This window comes from Mytilus edulis, chromosome 4, assembly GCF_963676685.1.
Source record: "Mytilus edulis chromosome 4, xbMytEdul2.2, whole genome shotgun sequence".
Lineage (NCBI taxonomy): Eukaryota > Metazoa > Mollusca > Bivalvia > Mytilida > Mytilidae > Mytilus > Mytilus edulis.
In genome coordinates, this window is record NC_092347.1 from 89755392 (window position 1) to 89777599 (window position 22208).

Genomic DNA, 22208 nt, shown 5'->3' on the forward strand with positions numbered 1-22208 from the left:
AACTCTTTAAATTTTGCATTAAGTTATCTTTGATCAGTTTAATGTTTATAGTTAGGGTTTAGACAGGTCATATATTTACTAATGTGGATTCATTTATTTCGTGGGTAACAATTTTTGTAGTTTGAGAAAAATTTGCATACTCCTGGATATTTGATTTTGTGGTATGCATACATTCCTTTAGAAAATTTGAATTCGTGGTTCTCTTGTAAAACAAGGGACATAAACATAAAATCAATCTATCCATTGTCTCTTGCGTTTACTCCGACAGGACAACTTTATATAGGATGTAGAAGTTTAACAGGTATCACATTGGAGACCAAGCTATATGAATTGACCATTTCAGTGTGTTAATGTAACCAAGAATCATTTGAAAAAAAATAAATTCCATAATGTTAAGGTGAGCTGATAACACATTTCCACACAATACACTATTTGGATCTACTCCAGCAACTAACTCTTTATATGATGTAGAAGACGAACAGTCAGCAGTGCGAAGGACTCCAACATATATATTCACTGACCTCTTCAGGCTATTCAAACATTCCAATAACATTTATATCATGTATAAGTAAGTAAGTAAGTAAGCAAATTGTTTATTATAGTGACGTGTGTAAATCATCATAAATATATAATTTGTACAAAATATAATTTATATATATATAAAACAATTAAATCTGTTGGCTAAAATTATTAACTTGAGTTTTGTTTCATCATTTTCATTTATGTACAAGAATTGGGCTGTCAATTGTCAGGAACTCCATTTTTGAGTGTTGCGAAGGTGACTATTGTTGAATGTTATGTGAGATAAAAAAAAAAAATGAACAACAAAAGTAAAAATTTTCCCCATAGGGTGCAGCTTGATAGAACTGCAGATGTCATACCTTGAACAGTTAGGGCAAATTTAAACACAACATTCAAGCTGATACAGATCTGAATTTTGATTTTGATCAGCATTATAAACAGGGTTAGCAATGTTCATGATATTAGATTCAGCATGTCAAAATACCCCATTTATGAAATCTTGTTGAGATCAAACAAAAGTTTAATTTTGAGACTGATTTGGACCAATTAGAAAACAGTGTCTAGAATCAAACATGTAAATTACATGTTAAGAATCATCAGATCAAAGAACCCAATATTTTTTAATGACATCAACAAAAGTTCATTTTAGGACCTATTGGAACTCAATGTTGAACAATTTGAAAACAGGACGTTACTAAAGTCCAATATAAAAGGTTTAACATATTAAAGAATCTCAAGAATTTAAGACTTTGAATTAAACCCACTTTGACCTGAGAACAGAACATCTAGAGGTTATACATGAAATAACAAGCAATTTGGAAAAATGAATTTGTCAGCTTCTTTTATGGATGTTAAGGGGTAGTAATACAAAGAAAAACAGTGTAAGGGGAGATAACTTTTGTAAAGAAAAGTATTTTGTCAAACAGGGTAGGAATAAGCGCTACTGTGCATTATCCTGTGCAATACATCTTATTAGCATGTTACAAAACAAAAACAAAAAGAAACTGATGTGGGTATCTCTGAAAGATAGAAGAAAAAAATTAATCAGAACAAATCCTAAAGGTTTTTCCATTGAAAAGTGAACAAATTCTTATAAGTTAAGCAGGCTAGAAATATAAGTATGTGCACTCTTGTCTTTACATATATACCAGGTACATGTGTGTAAGACTCAAAAATAAATGGTATTCTCAAGTGCGCTGGTCACACTAAATTGAAATGGGCTACATAATTTTTTGTACGTAAATTATGCTGTTAGTTTTCTCATTTGAATTGATTTACCTTTGTCATTTCAGGGTCTTAGAAGTATATTGTCTTTGTTAATTGTTTAAAGCTGTATGGTGACCTGTAGTTGTTAATTTCATTGTCATCTGATCTCTTAAGGTTGTGGAGCGTTGTCTCATTGGCAATCAAACTACATCTTTTTTTTATATACACTAAATGGATTTTGTCAGACATTAAAGTTTGAGCAGATACATGTAATACATGTAATACACTAATGTGTGATGGTATAACACAATAAAGTCCGATCTTGTAACATCAATGTGGTTCAGACAATGGTTTTCCTCTGTTGCTCAGAGTATCTTTTCTTTTTCGTGTATTGTTTTTTTTATATACATGTATCAAGCAGCAGTCTCTCTCTCTTTAATTGTTTTACACTGGGTCATTATACAGCCCTAAATAGCTGATTAAGTGTTATGGGCCAAGACTTAATTAGATATAAGACAAGATTATTAGTTGCATACACGAACAACATTAGGGGTTGGATGGATAGTTCATAGTACATCTTCTTTAGGTCAAAGTAAGATAGTTGTCAAAAAGTGTAATGGATATATATACATTGTAATAGATTGTTAATCTGGACTTTAAGTTAGTTTAAACATATTTTATTGTTCCAAACAAGAATGTGTCCAAAGTACACGGATGCCCCACTCACACTATCCTTTTCCATGTTCCATGGACCGTGAAATTGGGTAATAATCTAATTTGGCATTAAAATTAGAAAGATTATACTATAGGGAACATATGTTCTAAGTTTCAAGTTGATTGGACTTCAATTTTATCAAAAACTACCTTGACCAAAAACTTTAACCTGAAACTCCCACTTTTATTTCTATGTTTAATGGACCGTGAAATTGGGGTCAAAAGTCTAATTTGGCTTCAAAATTAAAAAGATTATATCATAAGCAACAAGTTTACTAAGTTTCAAGTTGATTGGACTTCAGCTTCACCAAAAACTACCTTGACCAAAAACTTTAACCTGAACGGACCCACTTTCATTTTCTATGTTCAGTGGACCCTGAAATTGGGGTCAAAAGTCTAATTTGGCTTTAAAATTAGAAAGATCATATCATAAGCAAAAAGTCTACTAAGTTTCAAGTTGATTGGACTTCAGCTTCATCAAAAACTATCTTGACCAAAAACTTTAACCTGAACGGACGGACGCACGGACTAACGGAGCCACAGACCAGAAAACATAATGCCCCTCTACTATCGTAGGTGGGGCATAAAAAAGACAAATGGATTAGACACAAGTTTTTCAACTTAGTAATGTCTTCTCCAATATATACATAAATATACACATGAATGAACATTACATAAATCTGACTTTAACCAATTATTATTTTAGCATGAAGATATAAAAATAAATTACATATAAATTTTATGAATCGAATCAATGGATATTTACCACTTAATATAATCAATCGAATGCGCCTATTTTCAGAAGAAATAAATACAAACACTGAACTGTGTAAATTAAATATTTTAGTGTACATGACAAGTGACTTTAGTTGGTTTATATTTCATATAGTTGCTGTTTGTTTATTGGTTTATGTATATGTTCCGAACCATATGAGTATTTTGAACATACCCGTATGGTCATGATCATATGGGTATATACTCATATGGTCGGAATAATTAAAACTTTGTTACAGTTTACTTTGAATACTTCTAAACTCTCCATATGGTATGACCGTTCATTAAAAATACGCTATCATATAGGTAATTTTATTATCTATTATAATAAAGACATTAACTAAATAAAAATAAGAAGTTTCACATAGTTAATTTTACTACCTAGTGAAAACTATAACAAACACATTTTATACCGATGTCCAATACCGATTTGTTATTACGAGTGAATAGCAATATGTTGACTTGAAAAGATAACTTCCAAAAATTTCTCAATAAACTGTTACACAAGGAGTCACTGGCAAGGAAAATATTTTATTTAAGTTGACTTGTTTTGTGAATATGGTGTACTGTAGTCATATTACGATATTTGAAAAATAGAGCTTCAGAAACACTATAGACACATCGGAATGACCCAAAACCTCGGCATCACTGCACGCAGCTGCAAAGGCTATTTTTTCACTTGCAAACAAAAGGTGTAACTGAAAAAAATCGTGCACAACCATGACGTGCACATGCGAAAAAAGTTATCTTACCGTGTGGAAGTAAATGTCACCATAAGCCTACATACAAAAATGTTATAAGCGATGAAAATTAACTTTGGTATCAATATTCAATTTTAACATCTATATATAGCCTTTAAACTAATACATTGTCATGTATAACCATCATTGGTTTTTTTTCAGATAAAGTTTATTGTATTATTGAAACATTTGTAATACTAAACTTGTTCAAAGGGTATCTACACGTCTCAATCTTCAAAATCGCTTATCTAAAAATACGACCATCGCTAATAAAAATCTAAGGTACCCTTCTATCGATAAGTGTCATGCCAAAAAATGACTTTCATGTCCCCGTCTTTCCACCAACAATACGGTAAGGTCCACATTTAATGGTAGCACATTTTCTTTAAAATTTGAAACTGATATAACTTGAAAAACAAACAGTCTTATTTATTTACTCACATGAAACAAACTGGGATGCGGTATTCAGTACGTAGGTGAAACTGGACGGTATTTATCTAAACGCACTCAAGAACATCTGTATCGTTTTAAAAGACCCAATAAATTCAAAAGAATCATTTATCAACACCTTAAGAAGCACAATCATCCTATTAAATATTTAGCAGTTCAACCTTTGGAAGTAGTAAATAAGCAGCCTGGTGAATCTCATTCAAAGTTTGTACGATCGTGGAAAATAATTGAATTAAATTGGATTAAAAAATTACAGACAGTCTACCCTCTCCGTCTTAATGATAATATCATGGGAATTGGCAATATATCAAGAACCGATTCTGTTAACATTTTGGATATTGTTTCTAAAACTGTTAGAAAAAAACGTTCTCATGGTCGTAGAAAAAATCGCAATCAAAGAAAATTTCGGACCAATCATACCAATATTTCAGACCTAATTTCTATTTCAAAAAACAACGGCAGACATTATCTGTTAACAAAGCTCTGTTCATTACCGATTAATAAGTTAAATAAAATTTTAGAGGATTGCAACACAATTTCATATAGCAGTCCTCAGTATGAAATCGTTCAAATTATAATGGCATATTGTTATTCTAAACTGTTTCCTAAAATTGATCGTCCTGAAGATCATAAAAAACATTTTATTAAAATAAAGTATGTCAATAAAGGTTTTGATTTTTTAAATATTGCTGGTATTTTTAACGACCATTCTGTTAAAGAACAAATTCCTGGATATTTTGTCAATTGGACATGCTTTGATACTATATCTGCCCTTGAATTTTTACTAAATTTTTGATACACAAATTTAATAATACTTTTAGATATTTGGATGATACTTTGGCTCTCAATAATGACGACTTCAGTATGTATATATTAAAGAAATTTATCCTGTTGAACTTACTTTAAATAAAGCTAACACTAACAATGACCACTGCCCTTTCCTCGATCTTGATATATATATCATTAACGGAAAGCTTAATACTAAAAGAGATGATAAAAGAGATGATTTCTCATTTCCTATCGTTAATTATCCATTTTTAGATGGTGACGTTCCCTTGTCACCATCTTACAGTGTTTATATATCTCAACTTGTACGATTCGCTCGTGCATGTAACAATGTTTTAGATTTTGAAGAGAGAAATTTATGTATTACTAAAAAATTATTACACCAGGGTTTTCGATATCACATTTAACTAGTCAAAACATGCACTAAATTTTATCATCGGTATAAGGACATCATTCGGAAATATAGCTCAACATGCAGACTTCTTATACGTTCAGGTATTTCACATCCAATATTTTATGGAAATATTCTTTATAAAGCACAAAAATGTCAGTATTCACCTCAGAAGCTAACAAAACCTTTAAATAGACTTATTAAGAAGGGATATAGTTACGATACTGTTGTCAGGTCATTAAAGAAAGCATATTTTGGCGTTCATATTGATTCACTTATAGGGTCTTTGCATCAGAACTAAACACATTTATTATTAATAAACCAGTTGTTATGTTCTTCTCATATATGTTATGATGGTATGATACTAAACCCCTCACGGGGAGGATTGTGCCTGATATTCATATGATGAAGACATAATTTTTCAATCAGTTTAATTGAAGTCTGGAGCTGGCATGTCAGTTAACTGCTAGTAGTCTGATGTTATTTATGTATTATTGTCATTTTGTTTATTTTCTTTGGTTACATCTTCTGACATCAGACTCAGACTTCTCTTGAACTGAATTTTAATGTGCATATTGTTATGCGTTTACTTTTCTGCATTGGCTAGAGGTATAGGGGGAGGGTTGAGATCTCACAAACATGTTTAACCCCGCCGCATTTATGCGCCTGTCCCAAATCAGGAGCCTCTGGCCTTTGTTAGTCATGTATTATTTTAACTTTTAGTTTCTTGTGTACAATTTGGAGTTTAGTATGGCTTTCATTATCACTGAACTAGTATATATTTGTTTAGGGGCCAGCTGAAGGACACCTCCGGGTGCAGGAATTTCTCGTTGCATTGAAGACCTGTTGGTGACCTTCTGCTGTTGTCTGCTCTGTGGTCGGGTTGTTGTCTCTTTGGCACATTCCCCATTTCCATTCTCAATTTTATATTTGAAAAAAAAATACCTATATGGTCAAAATACTCATATGGTCTGGCCTGTCATAACCATACAAGTATATACTCATATGGTCAGACCATATTTATTAGGTTGTTGTTTTACACTGGTTGTTTTGAGGTCCTATGTGGTGAAAGCCAATGCTTCAAGTTAAAGGTCATACTACATTGTATAACCATAACCTGAAGCTAAAATTGAGGATGGAAATGCACACATTAATGACATAAGGTCTTGGCAAGAGAGTTAAGTTGTCTTATTGAAAATCATATTATGCTACTGCACATCTGTTTGTCTGGTTGCTGTCTAGTTTGACATATAATCATTATTTAAAAGAAATAACAACCCATACTGATTTTATTCAAAGAATTTTTCAAGAAGTAAAAAAAAAACTTTTCTGCACCTAGTAATTTTAATTAAATGTCTCTTTGTAATTTTAGAAATTAAGTCAACGTATTGTATTCCTGCAGTAATGACAAAAATATCCCAAAGTGTGATAAATTGTTTCTCTTTTCTGTCTTTTCTTGTGAAATAAAAACCCTTAATTTGGACAAACATCCTAGTCATAATGCTGTCTAACATTGCTTACATGTACGTTATTTGTACATCGATACTTTTGCAGAAAAAAACAACACTTTAGGGTGTTTAAATAAATAGCACATTCCATCACACTTTAGTGTGAACCATTACATTTAATCTTGACCATTGCGCTTTAGCATCTCAATCACACTTTTGAGTCCTACATAAAAATATGGTATAGCTTATGTTTTACACAAAAAATATATGAGTTGTGTTATATATTTAAAAAATCATAATTGAATTCTTCACTTCAACCATTTATATATAAAGTCAAGGACAGATCAAACATGTCAAACAGACATTTATAAACACTTTACATTCTTCTTACTCCAAACATACAAACAAATGTATTTGACCTAGATTGATTATACTTATAGGAATTGATACAATGACTTAACAATAAAACATTGACCAATGCTAATAACGCGCAAGAGAAAATACGATTCAATAACACCTGTTCTCATTTCATTGCACTGGTTACCGGTTCATTTTCGTTGTCAGTACAAACTCCTGCTGTACATTTTTAAAGCAATTCATGGCAAGGCACCATCATACCTACAGGAATTAGTTGAACATTACAAACCTGGTAGAGCCTTGCGATCGGAGAAAAGCATGCTGTTACGACTACCAAACGATGTTAGGACAAAACGCTATGGTGAACGACGGTTCGATATTGCCGCACCAACTCTTTGGAACAGCTTACCTTCATCCTTACGAAATGAACAATCTCTTGACGTTTTTAAAAAGGATCTTAAGACATATTTTTTCCGAAGTGCTTTCATTGATTTTTTGTAAATTTTGAAATTTATGAACAATTTGTTTTACCAGTTGATTGTATTGTGAACTTTTACTTAATAATTTTTAATACTTGAGTCACTGTGGTTTAATGATAATCATTATTTTAAATTTATACAGAGGAAATTTTAAATTTTTCTTAACTCATTTTTATTTTTTGAAACTTTTTACTTTTCTTTCATTTTGATTAATTTTAAATTTTTGATATTTTTTGTGTGAGTTGTACATTCTTTTATATTATTCTATTTAACCGACAATCAATGTTTTCATTTTACACGCCACTGCTCAGAAATTGTATTTATGTGATTGTATATTTTGCTTTTACCTTATGTATCTTATTTTTTGTTTATTCATGTTAAGCGCTTAGGGTAATTTTTCAAATTATATAATGCGCTATATAAATATTGTATAATAATAATATAATAATTATGAACCATGAAAATGAGGTCCAGGTCAATGAAAACTGCATGCAAGACAGACATGTACACTTAACAATAATTCAATACAACACATAAAGTGGCCATATACATTTTCTAGTGTCTAAGAAATACATTAAACTACAATCAAATAGCATTGTTCAATGAAACCTGAAAAAAGGTCAAGGTCAGATGAAACTTGCCAGACAGATATGAATACCTTATAATCATGCCATATATATATGTACCAAATACAACTATCTAGATTGCTCATATTTACTTAGAAACATACCCCACCACAAAATCTTGTCAATGACCAGAGAACAATGAAAATGAGGTTAAGGTCAGGTACCGGTGATACCTGTGAGTTAGACATGTACACAATCTTTCCATACATAACATTTAGTAATATATATCATATATAACAGTCATATTGCTTCATTACAAAATGTATGGTATCTGGGATACAGACTTTATCTGTCACCAAAAAACTTTACTTTGATCAATGATCCAAGTAGTCCGGCGGCTTTGTAAAAAATTGTGCACATCCTGTTACAAGCATGAAATTCGGCATAGACCTTCCTCAACTATTACTCTTTTATTTCAGATAGGGAGGCATTTGAAAAAAATGTCTCACTTCCGGTAAAATCCAAAATGGCGGACGTTATACTTAAATCAGCCCAATATCGAAGACTAGCGTGTAAAAATGTCCTATTATCATGCTACTATCATAATATTTGGTACAGACCTTTGTGTTTTACTACTTTTGGATAAATTAAATAGATTAGATGTCTTCAGAAACCCCACTTCCGGTTAAAATCCAATATGGCGGACATTGTACTTAAATAAGCTTATTTTTTAGGGAGGGTAATTGAAATGTGTTTTAACGTATTGCTACTATAATTACATTGTGTATAAACCTTTCTTTGGTGCTTCTGATGGAGACAATGTATAAGACATATGTCTTAAAAACCCTTACTTCCGGAAGTATCCAAAATGGCGGACAGAGAAATATCAATTTTTTATTCAAATTTTCAACTGTCTTCAAAATGTAAAGAAAATGATTTTATTTTGTGCTGGTCATTAAACTTTTGGCTTTAAGTTATACCCAAAACCACTTATTCTAGCATGTTGTAAATGCTAAGATATAAAGTTGACACTTCCGGTTAAAAATATGACGTTAATTTTAAAGATGAGTCCTCAATCTATTTCTTCGATGTAGAGTTTTGGATAGATTGATTTAAACAAAATAAAATCACTATAGTACTAAAAAATATTTAAAACTACTTCTATTTGGCCAAGAATACATGCTTATTCACAATCACCACCACATGCACACAAGGCAGTGCACGGGAGACCCGATTTTACACATTAAAAATAACCGCGGCATCCTTTCTTACATCCATAATGTACAAGCTTCTGAAAAAATGATGAGGTCTCAGAAAGAGTTTTTTTTTAAAGGGAACCTCTTTGTCCCTTCGCAATCCATTAATGACAAGACTAGGTAGCATAAGAGTCAATCCAAAGCTCGTCTCACTAAACACCTGCATTAGTATATTACACGTTTTACATGCTTGAAAAGACTAGAACAAGTTGTGGGAATAGCCTCACTTAAAATGAGATTTCCCTTTTGTGCAAAAATTGACTTTCTTGGTTCGTTAATCATGTTAGATCTGATAAGTTTGTACAGTACAACCCTGGTGATTTAGGCTGATCAATCATCATTCTTTATGTTAAAGTCACATCTTCAAATACCATTAATGTCTCCCACGCAGTCTTTTTTTTCCTTTTCAAGCAAAGAGAGAACAGTATCACAACCCGTCATAAGGTATTGGTCAGAAATAAAAGTGTGTGATCACTCATTGCCTAGTGCATTTGAAAGGCCATTGATAGATATTAATCCAAAGATTTTTGCCTCCCCAAATACAATCAATAGTTCGTCTGCCCCTTTGTTACGGAATAGCGAAATACTGGTAGTTTTAAAGCTGCTAAAAGAAGCAAGGGCAACATTTAGGGGAAAGGGAATACACAGACGAACCCAGGATTAAAAACATCCTCAAAGATGGGAAAGTTTTCTGAGAGATGACGACAGTAAGAAAGAACTTTTAAGTTTTCATTCACAGGAGCTTGCTCAATACAATTTTGAGTACAAGGTAGTTGAAGCAACAAATGCTCAGGATGTTTAGTGTTATCCACCACTTGATGATGTTTCAAGTTTAGCACCATGTTTACACGAAGAGACTGACACTAGAATCAAGATAGATGTGTCTGATGCAGTGAAACATAGACTTAACTGAGTCATGACTCAAACAGTCGATACTGATGTCATTGCTGTTTCGCTATTCCGTGACATAGGGCAGACAAACTTTGGTTTGCATTTAGAAGGGGAAAAGTATAAGATATATATCAATCAATGACCTTTCAAATGCACTAGGCATTAAAAGATAACACGTTCGCTGGAAAAGGAACTGCGTTGGTGACATTAATGGAGTTTGAAGATGTGACTATAGCATTTAGAATGATGATTGACCAGCTAACATCACCATATGGATTTGATGTTTAATGTCATTGAAAACGATACATGGTTTTGTTGGAAGATAAAAAAAAAAAGAAACAGATTAGGTTAACAAGGCAAGAAAATATGTGTTTTTGCAGAATTTATTAAGATGTGAGAAACAATACCACAGTCTTTGTAAATGTTGGAAATCAGCTCTCCGATTGTGAATTGCGGCCTACTGAGTATGCTGATTGGGTATTATGTCCTTACCTAACATTCCTAAATAAAATACCTTGAAACTGAAATACGAGTGGATGAAGTCTTGGATGCGTATGGTAGTTATAGCAACAAATGGTCAGGATATTCTATCTTATCCACCACGTAATGTATTTCAAGTTCAGCACCAAGTTCACATTTAGAGGCAGACACTAAAATCATGGTGCATGTGTCTGATGCAGTGAAACACGCACTTAAACGAGTCATGATTCGAACAGTCGTTAATGATGATGTTGTCAATACTGTTTCGCTATTCCGTGACATAGGGGTAGACGTTGTGTTTGGGAGGGCAAAAGACTTTGGATTAATATCTATCAATGGCCTTTCAAATGCACTAGGCAATGAGTGATCTGGGTGATCTGAAACACTTATTGTTATCCATCTCTTTACCTGTTGTGATATGGTTCTCTCTTTGCTTGAAAGGGGGGAAAAGACTATGTGGGAGACATTGATTGCATTTGAAGATGTGACTTTAACAAAAAGAATGATGATTAATCAGACTAAATCACCGGGGTTTTACTGTAAGATCGCACAAACTTAGCAGATGGGTATAACATGGTTAACGAAGCAAGAAAATAACTATTTGTGCAACAGGGACGGCTTTTCGAGGCTATTCCCTCAACTTGGTCCAGTCTTTTCCAGCATGTAAATAATGCAATATACTTAGGCAGGTGTTTAGGGAGACGAGCTTGGAATTGGCTCTTATGCTACCCACTCCAGGCGGGGACAAAGAGGATAACTTTTGAAAAACTCTTTTTGAGGCCTCATCATTTTGTCAAAAGCTTATACATTGTGGATGTAAGAAAGGATTTCGCGGTCATTTTTAATGTGGAAAATCGGGTATCCCGTGCACTGCGATGTGTGCATGTCATGGTGACTGTGAATAAACATGTATTCTTGGCCAAATAGTAATAATTTTAAATAATTTTTAGTACTATAGTGATTTTATTTTGTTTTAATCAATCTATCCAAAACTCTAAATCGAAGAAATAGATTGAGGACTCATCTTTGAAATTTACGTCATATTTTTAACCGGAAGTGTCAACTTTATATCTAAATATTTACAACATGCTAGAATAAGTGGTTATGAGGATAACTTTAAGCCAAAAGTTTAATGACCAGCACAAAATAAAATCATTTCTTTACATATTGAAAAAAATGAAAATTTGAATAAAAAATTGATATTTCTCTGTCCGCCATTTTGGATATACCCGGAAGAAAGGGTTTTTAAGACATATGTCTTATGCATTGTATCCATCAGAAACACCAAAGAAAGGTTCATACACAATGTAATGATAGTAGCAATACGTTAAAACACATTTCAGTTACCCTCCCTAAAAAATAAGCTTATTCATGTTATTTAAGGCCTCAGAACACAATTATTCTTCCCCTTGGCTACAATGCATTTTTTAGTTAAAGTCAAAGTGAATTAAAAAATTTGCACCGCCACAAACATGAAATAAATTTAACTGCTTATAGACCATTATTAATCTAATAAAATATGCTTGTCCCAGGACAATCCATCAGTGCTTTTTCTTTTGAGGGCCCTATTAGCATGCCAATGGTAGGATTTGAATCTTGAATAAATGACGAAGGCTAATTTCTACCCTACTTTCAGTTTGGCCAAATCACTACTTTCACTTTCAACAATATTTTTTTTCCACATGTTTTACTTATTTCAATATATATGCAACTGATAGGACCACTTAAATAGTAAACATTTCAAAGAAAATAGTAGACAGATTACTTGGGAAGAAATACCCTATATAATAATTGGGAACTATATTCCTAGACCACGAACAAAGGGAATTAATTGTGATCTGAGGCCTATTAGACCTCAAAAAATTAAAGTATCCATATGAAACTTCACAGTTACTTAGCATTATATCTTAGTAGTATAAATGTCAAATTTTATTACATTCTGACAAATAACAAAAAAGTTTGGAATGTCTTTATTATAGTAGATATGTCTGCGGAACATGCTATTTGCAAAGTTTTAAGAATTCAGTCAAACTTTTATTCAGAAAATATTTTTTTGGTATTGTTTTCCCAAAATAAGCCTTGATCCAGTTAACATAACTTGTATTTAGTTGAAATGAGACAACTACTAAAGCAAACTGCCACTTATGTGCCATTATTTTTCATATCTATATCTCTATGTTTATTAAATCAGAATTGGTCAATATGATAAAGGTACAGACATAAAAAGCATAATTGTGGATGAATAGACACTGAAAAATTGATTTTTTTTCCTTCAATCTATCCCACCTATTGGTTATTTACTTCTAAACAACTAAAAGTAATTTAGACTTGACACTTTTAAATTTTTTTAAACATTTTATTTTCATTATTTTTAAATGTCTTTGTGTGTCATGTTATGTCCCAGGATCAACTCAGTTTTGTAAAACCTTACTAAATTGCATTTATATTAGGTACCGTCATTGATTTAATGAAGTAATGTGGTACATTCTCACAATTGTATTCCTTTAATTTTCATTAGAAATCATGTCAACTGTAAAAAATGCCAATATCTGCTTCATATGCCCAAATATGGTGAAAATGTCTTATTTTGATAGACTTTGTGTAATTTCTGTTTTCTTTCTTGAAAAGTAATCAGACAAAGATCATGTTATTACCTGTTAGACCCTTTATTTACAATAATTGTGTTTTGTCCATACTCATCTCCTAGGCCTCAGAACACAATTATTCTTCCCCTTGGCTACAATGCATTTTTTAGTTAAAGTCAAAGTGAATTAAAAAATTTGCACCGCCACAAACATGAAATAAATTTAACTGCTTATAGACCATTATTAATCTAATAAAATATGCTTGTCCCAGGACAATCCATCAGTGCTTTTTCTTTTGAGGGCCCTATTAGCATGCCAATGGTAGGATTTGAATCTTGAATAAATGACGAAGGCTAATTTCTACCCTACTTTCAGTTTGGCCAAATCACTACTTTCACTTTCAACAATATTTTTTTTCCACATGTTTTACTTATTTCAATATATATGCAACTGATAGGACCACTTAAATAGTAAACATTTCAAAGAAAATAGTAGACAGATTACTTGGGAAGAAATACCCTATATAATAATTGGGAACTATATTCCTAGACCACGAACAAAGGGAATTAATTGTGATCTGAGGCCTATTAGACCTCAAAAAATTAAAGTATCCATATGAAACTTCACAGTTACTTAGCATTATATCTTAGTAGTATAAATGTCAAATTTTATTACATTCTGACAAATAACAAAAAAGTTTGGAATGTCTTTATTATAGTAGATATGTCTGCGGAACATGCTATTTGCAAAGTTTTAAGAATTCAGTCAAACTTTTATTCAGAAAATATTTTTTTGGTATTGTTTTCCCAAAATAAGCCTTGATCCAGTTAACATAACTTGTATTTAGTTGAAATGAGACAACTACTAAAGCAAACTGCCACTTATGTGCCATTATTTTTCATATCTATATCTCTATGTTTATTAAATCAGAATTGGTCAATATGATAAAGGTACAGACATAAAAAGCATAATTGTGGATGAATAGACACTGAAAAATTGATTTTTTTTCCTTCAATCTATCCCACCTATTGGTTATTTACTTCTAAACAACTAAAAGTAATTTAGACTTGACACTTTTAAATTTTTTTAAACATTTTATTTTCATTATTTTTAAATGTCTTTGTGTGTCATGTTATGTCCCAGGATCAACTCAGTTTTGTAAAACCTTACTAAATTGCATTTATATTAGGTACCGTCATTGATTTAATGAAGTAATGTGGTACATTCTCACAATTGTATTCCTTTAATTTTCATTAGAAATCATGTCAACTGTAAAAAATGCCAATATCTGCTTCATATGCCCAAATATGGTGAAAATGTCTTATTTTGATAGACTTTGTGTAATTTCTGTTTTCTTTCTTGAAAAGTAATCAGACAAAGATCATGTTATTACCTGTTAGACCCTTTATTTACAATAATTGTGTTTTGTCCATACTCATCTCCTAGGCCTCAGAACACAATTATTCTTCCCCTTGGCTACAATGCATTTTTTAGTTAAAGTCAAAGTGAATTAAAAAATTTGCACCGCCACAAACATGAAATAAATTTAACTGCTTATAGACCATTATTAATCTAATAAAATATGCTTGTCCCAGGACAATCCATCAGTGCTTTTTCTTTTGAGGGCCCTATTAGCATGCCAATGGTAGGATTTGAATCTTGAATAAATGACGAAGGCTAATTTCTACCCTACTTTCAGTTTGGCCAAATCACTACTTTCACTTTCAACAATATTTTTTTTCCACATGTTTTACTTATTTCAATATATATGCAACTGATAGGACCACTTAAATAGTAAACATTTCAAAGAAAATAGTAGACAGATTACTTGGGAAGAAATACCCTATATAATAATTGGGAACTATATTCCTAGACCACGAACAAAGGGAATTAATTGTGATCTGAGGCCTTAAGTACAATGTCAGCCATATTGGATTTTAACCGAAAGTGGGGTTTCTGAAGACATCTAATCTATTTAATCTATCCAAAAGTAGTAAAAAACAAAGGTCTGTACCAAATATTATGATAGTAGCATGATAATAACACATTTTTACACGCTATGCTTTGATATTGGGCTGATTTAAGTATGACGTACGCCATTTTGGATTTTACCGGAAGTGAGACATTTTTTCCAATGCCTCCCTATCTGAAATAAAAGAGTAATAGTTGAGGAAGGTCTATGCCAAATTTCATGCTTGTAACAGGATGTGCACAATTCGTCTGAAATATGCTTGTAGCCGCCGGACTAAAGGGAAAATAGCAATACAACTATTTTTGTTTATTGCTGTGTATTAGATGTGCCTTGATGTGCCTTGGTTATAATTAATTCCCTTTAAATTGGACAGATTAATTATTTAGTATTTAAATGTTTATTTTAAGTTTAATTTGATTCAAACATAGTAAGATAAAAGTAAGGATTGTTAGTTTTACTGTTTTAGTATTTAACTTTGATGTTTTTATAATGTTTTAACTTTTCTTCAGTACCCTTTATGTTAAAATTGTCCTGTTTAATTACAAGTTTAGGAATTTGTTTGATAATCAGTCAGAGTGGGCCTTGCACAGGCCTCCAAACACCCGCTGGAATGTATAATTCCACTCGAGGCTCCCCGAAACTAAAATAGTACCACATGCACTTAATTTTGAGCATAGAGATAGCCACCACATCGTTGCAGTTTGCCAGAGTTAGTCACCCCTTTTTGGTGCAATTTTTATTACTTTAAATACGCAACGCGAAGCTATTTTACTTTATTTAAGACTAACTCTGGGAACACTTTATTTTCGTTTTACATTTGAAATTACTCTATTTTTGAACTTCAGTTAAGAAAGTTTTCTAACTCTTGATTTATATCTGACTTTGTTTAATGCAATTATTGTACGTTTGTGAATAACATATAGGTTCATTTGATTAATTGTCTGTTGTTCAGCCATAATCAGATATCAGGTATCCCGATGGTCGAATAGGGGCAAAGTATTGGCCACTACACGTCCCAGGAGGTGTCGTCACCGACCCCCTCCATTATAGCTGTAATTTTAGCAAACAGTTTTGTACTTACATGTACATTTTGTGCCTGATCACTGATTGATAAGTTATTACTAATATTTTTTTTTAGTTACTGTACATCAGTGCACCTTTAAATTTTGACAAGTGTGGCTGTCATGTTCCTTTATTCCCTTACAGTGTACATGTTTATTTACAACATTCAGACCGTAAAGCCATTAAATTTTACAATTGACAAATACTATGAATACACTAAAATAAACTTTTTTCCAACTTTTGATTTATTTACACAATAAGAAGAATTTAAGTTTAATAGACTCAATTATCCCTAAAGGCAGAAAATTCCAAACAAATTTGACAGGAAAAAGGCCTAATACAAGGTATCTTTTTTCTTAAAACTATTGTATTCAATCAGATTTGCTGTGTTTCATTCCTTAGTCAAGATTTTGTTGAATTTACAATGTTTGTATTGTATTATTATCTAATAATTATAAGGGGACAAAGTCCCCTATAACATGTATAACAGTAGAAAAATCAATAAAAAAATCTAAAAAATCGGGAAAATTTTCATTGAATACATGAACTCAAAATCGTTCATATTTTTTTTGTCGCTTTTTTTTAATTCCTGTATTTGCGCAGAAATAGGCCAGCAGAAATCTACTTCCTTTTTCAGGTCTCGCTTGTCATGAGACTTTGAGTGGAATATATACATTTTAGCAGTCCAGTAAAATATAGGAAGGAACACAATTACAATTTCATTTCTAATTATTTTTTTATATGAAAAAACATTACCTGATGATAGCGTTTCTTTGTTTGCATTGAATATATGACGTCATAACTAAAATAACGTCACAACTAAAATCCCTAACAACAGAACCAAAATCGGAAACGTTACGGTATTTCCGTTTCTTTTTTAACAGATTTAGAACTTTAAAAAAATAAATTATACAGACTTTGTCCCCTTTCACCATGTTCACAGGTAATGCCTGCCTCATATTAAGTTACAAATATTATTTGCCATTCTCTTCACTGAATTCACAAAGTCCCCAAATTATCGATAATTCCTAGTGTGTATATTTCACGCTTCATTCCTGATCTTATGACATTTTATTGTAAAACAGGATGTAGGGTCACATAGTCTACAAATGCCAATTTGACTACTGCCTTTGGTAAAATGCATAAGTTACTAAAGTTGAACTGAGATTCACTGTCATAGGTGAAATTGTAGGTACATGTACATGGGACGAATACAGGTGCTCCACTCACTGACTCAGTATATATCAATTTTAAGGTTCATGTGGACCCTATGGCTAAAATGGGCTTATTTTCACCTCAAAATTTACTCTGAGTACAGACAAATCTGCGCATCTGTAATAAATTTCAGGCATAGCATGCCCTAGATAAATAAATTTCAAATATGTTTTATGTTTTAGAAAAATAAAAACTTACCAGGATTTTGCCGTGCACTTTTTTTCATTCCTCCAGAAGGTGCCAAAATAAACTAAGTTGGGAAACAGGTTTGAGAACTTCCCCACAGGTAATAATTGAAGTGAGCTGTATTGCTTGACATGGACATGAGATGGACAATAGATACCTGACAATAATTGGTTATTTAAACTGTGTACCTGAGTGGACCATATCAAGGTAAACCCAACTGTTTGTTAATTTTATCATCTTCTGCAGGGACGAAAAAAAGTGTACGGCAAAATCCAGTTAAGTTATGAATTTTCTAAATCATACATTGCATTTGAATTCTATTTATCTAGGGCATGCTATGCCTTAAAACTTTTCCAGATGCACAGGTTTGCCTGTACTCAGAGTAAATTTTGAGGTGAAAATACGGCCATTTTAGCCATAGGGTCCACATGAACCTTATAGGGGATCATAACCTTACAGTTACCTGTATGAATCACTCAATGGGAAGGATCTGAGAATCTATTTTATAATAATCACTAACTTCTGTTTAGTCCGAGATTACTCTGACCTCCAACGGCTGTTTTGCCAGACAAGCTGGGGCCGTCTGGCAAAACAGCCGTTGGACGTCAGAGTAATCTCAGACTAACTTCTGTTATGTGTTTTTTTTCTCTCTACATATGAATACTTCTTAGTAACTCAGTCAACCATGTTTGTCAAAAGTTTCATATAATTACTCCGTAACTCGCCAAAACGTACATTGTAATACTAAAAATAAATCAAAAAACTAAAAGTATATATATATATACATAATATTTATGTTATATGAATTTAAGGCGCAACTACTACATAAGTAAACCGCCTACCAAAATCAAAAACAAGAACAACAATAATCACTAACTGGAATAGTCAATTGAAGATTTTAAAATACTCAACAAGATTGAATAATTTCGAAATCCAGGCAACACCACACACACTTATCCAATCGAATAGCAATACAAACCTTGATTCTAAACTGGAATGTCTGCTTCCCTGGCATGCCTCGCTAACAATTGAATCGATAATCTGATAAATTCTTTTCTTGATATTGATCTGTTCAATCCTATTCTGTTAGTTTAAATATTGAATTTCCCGCAATAAAATTGGGTATAAAGGGGTAAGGGGACAGAAACTTAGAAATAATGTTCTTATTTCCAATCAATTCTTGCGGCTATCCCTCCCTGGTAAGAGGACAACCCTTGAAGCATTATCTTTCGCCCCACTTCTATTATAGGACTAAACGCCTTTTTAAAGTTTTAATTGGTGTATTTACTCGACCAATTCCACTGTGTCTAAACCACACCGGCAAAATTTGCTCGGACTCGATGCTATCTAACATCCGGAACAATGACGGAACACCAATAGACAAAAGAAAGGTAGGTTTCCCCATTATTTTTTTTATTCTTTTTATGACATCGAAGAATAAATATACATATACAACTATTTTCTATTGTGAGATGCAATATTTTCTACAACCGTTCTCTATTAACGGAGAAATAAGTCAAAATGCATGTCAAAATGACGAATTGAGTGAACCTTGCCTCGAAATTGTTTAATTTCTCGTTGAATTGTTCACATTGTACGGATAGAAAGGTACGGGAAGATAGATATTGACACGGAGATTGCAAATTTAGTTATTATGAGCATCTCAATAATTGTAACTTTGTGTATGGAACGAAAGAAATGGGTCATGTCAAAATCGAACTGGCCGGTTTCGTCAATGTATACATCCCGGTTTCGTCATAGATTTCAAAATGCATAACCCGGTTTGTTCAAATAAAAAAAATCATAATCGCATTAAATTATAATAGATTATTTAACTTCAGCGTTCAAAAGGAGTTTTATGGGTCGTTCGAAAACAAGTTCGTTCACCGGACAGCGGCTTATTATTTATATGAGTCTCAGATTCAAATAAATAATACGCAAATTCATACTCTTATAGAACACAAATATTTTAATTTTACTTTGCATTCCGAAATTTTTTAACAGCATATTGAGATTAAAGCTCTCTAAATATGCTTTTTCTATATCAGTTATGGGAAAATATGTTGAACATTTTTAAACTTGAAATTAAAGTTTACGGTCTTAAAAATCGAAACACACAATTGATATGTGATTTTCTCGCACAAAAGAATGGACACCTTTATAAGTAATCTAATCATTCCATGTATGTAATCTTTTCTACCATGTTAAAAATAAATCTTCTTAAGGATAAACGTCGATAATAAGACAAATGTATATGCATGCATAATCGACATAGAAAATGAATGTAGGATTACAACTACCATGCATTAAAATAAAATTTATTTATCACTATACTGCTATGTACAAATAAGTATAATAGTCTCAGGTCATCGATAAAATTCAATAATAAATATTTTGTTAACATTATTAAAAAAAAACAGTCTGCACTGTCGCCATTGTGTTATGATGATCGTACACTGATGTTGGACAATATATTTTGACAATATATACGGACAGACGGATTCAGTTTATTTCAAAGTGGGCGTATTTCGAACAACTTTTACATACCGCCGAGCGTAGCGAGTCGAACAATATTTTGATTATTCTTTGCTTTACAAAATCTTTAAATACAGGAATCAATAAAGTTTTGGCAACCAAAGGTGGGGTCGGGGCGTGCAACATATACGTCATCTAGATTCGCCACTTATCTTATAAAGTGTATACCGAATTAAAATATTTTAAGAAATGAGAAAACAGGGACACCCGGGCAATCGGATTATGTCAGTTGGATTATGTTTCTCATAATAAATGCCGAATATCAAGTTCTTTTTATCGATTTCTATACATTTTTTTTCAAATATATGTAAAAGTTATATAGGAAAATGATGAGGCAGACAAATATACAAATAAATCGACTTGGCCGATATCCTAATAAAACTTATTGACCTTAATTACGATTTTTTTTTCATTTCTTTGCGTTTTTACACGCCCATCCCAATTTTGACAGGCCGTATTATTGTATACACCCCCTCCTTCCATCCGTCCGTTCCTCCGTCTATCAGTCATTCTGTCCGTCCGTCCGTCTATCTATCCGTCTGTCCACTATAAACATGTCGCACCGTAACTTCAGGACAGCTTATCTCATTTTCTTAAAATTTAACATAGTTATTTCTTATAATGGCCAAACGATCTGTAAACCTTTTAGTGAAAATCAAATTAAATCTTTTTGAGTTACAGAAAATGTAAGTGAAACAGGAATGTGTTTTTTTTTTAACATGTCGCGCCATATCTCAAAAACGAAGTATTATAACTGCATCAAACTTTATACACTTCTTAGTTATATAAGAAAACATATATGGTAAAACAAAAACAAAAAAGGGGGGATTTAAACATGAAAAGTTCATACAAATTCCAAGCGACAACAACCCGACCATAGAGCAGAAAACAGCCGAAGGCCTCAATGGGTCTTCAATGAAGCGAGAAACTCCCGCATCCGGTGGTGTCCTTTAGCTGGCCCCTTAATAAATATGTATACTAGTTCAGTGATAGTGGATTTCATAGTAAACTGCGAATACATGTATATTTATCATATTTAATGGATAATTTTAACTATGATACAAGTTTTGGCACAAATCGCGAATTTACTATACAGGCTCTGTCAAAGGACGAGTTAAGGTTTATTCATCATTTTTTATTATTTGTACTTTTGTTGTACTGTTTGTGTCAGCGACAACACTTTGACTCAGTCCATTTCCCGAGTCACAGGCTTGTAATTCCATGGTTGTCTTTGATTGCTTTATACCATATGCGTTTTGAACATAAAATAGGCAGGTAGTTTTCTTGTTTGAATTGTTTTACATTTATAATTTAGGACCCTGTTATAGCTTGCTTTCATGCGGTTTGTGTGTTTTTCTCCTTGTTTAAGGCAAACGGTGACCTAAACTTGATTAATTCAACATCATTTTTGTGTCTAAAAGAAAGTTGTCTCATTGTCAATGTATATGGGATAAGTGGTTACCGTCACTTCTTCTAAATAAGACCTAGATATAAATGACGGTGATGTTTTGCAAACCAACTTTTATTCACATTGAAAATACAAAACTGTCAGATACATGTATTGTTTTCGAAAGTTATCTTGAAGTTTCAATT

General features: G+C 32.3%; 1 protein-coding gene across 1 annotated transcript in view; it reads right to left on the reverse strand.

The window, feature by feature from the left end:
• LOC139520958 (uncharacterized) overlaps nucleotides 1-19222 on the reverse strand; it is a 35720-nt gene extending 16498 nt beyond the window's left edge. The window contains exon 1 of the mRNA XM_071314068.1: nucleotides 19060-19222. The gene's annotated coding sequence lies outside the window, so the exon portion shown is untranslated. The remainder of the gene's footprint in view (nucleotides 1-19059) is intronic.
• Nucleotides 19223-22208: the final 2986 nt, after the last annotated feature.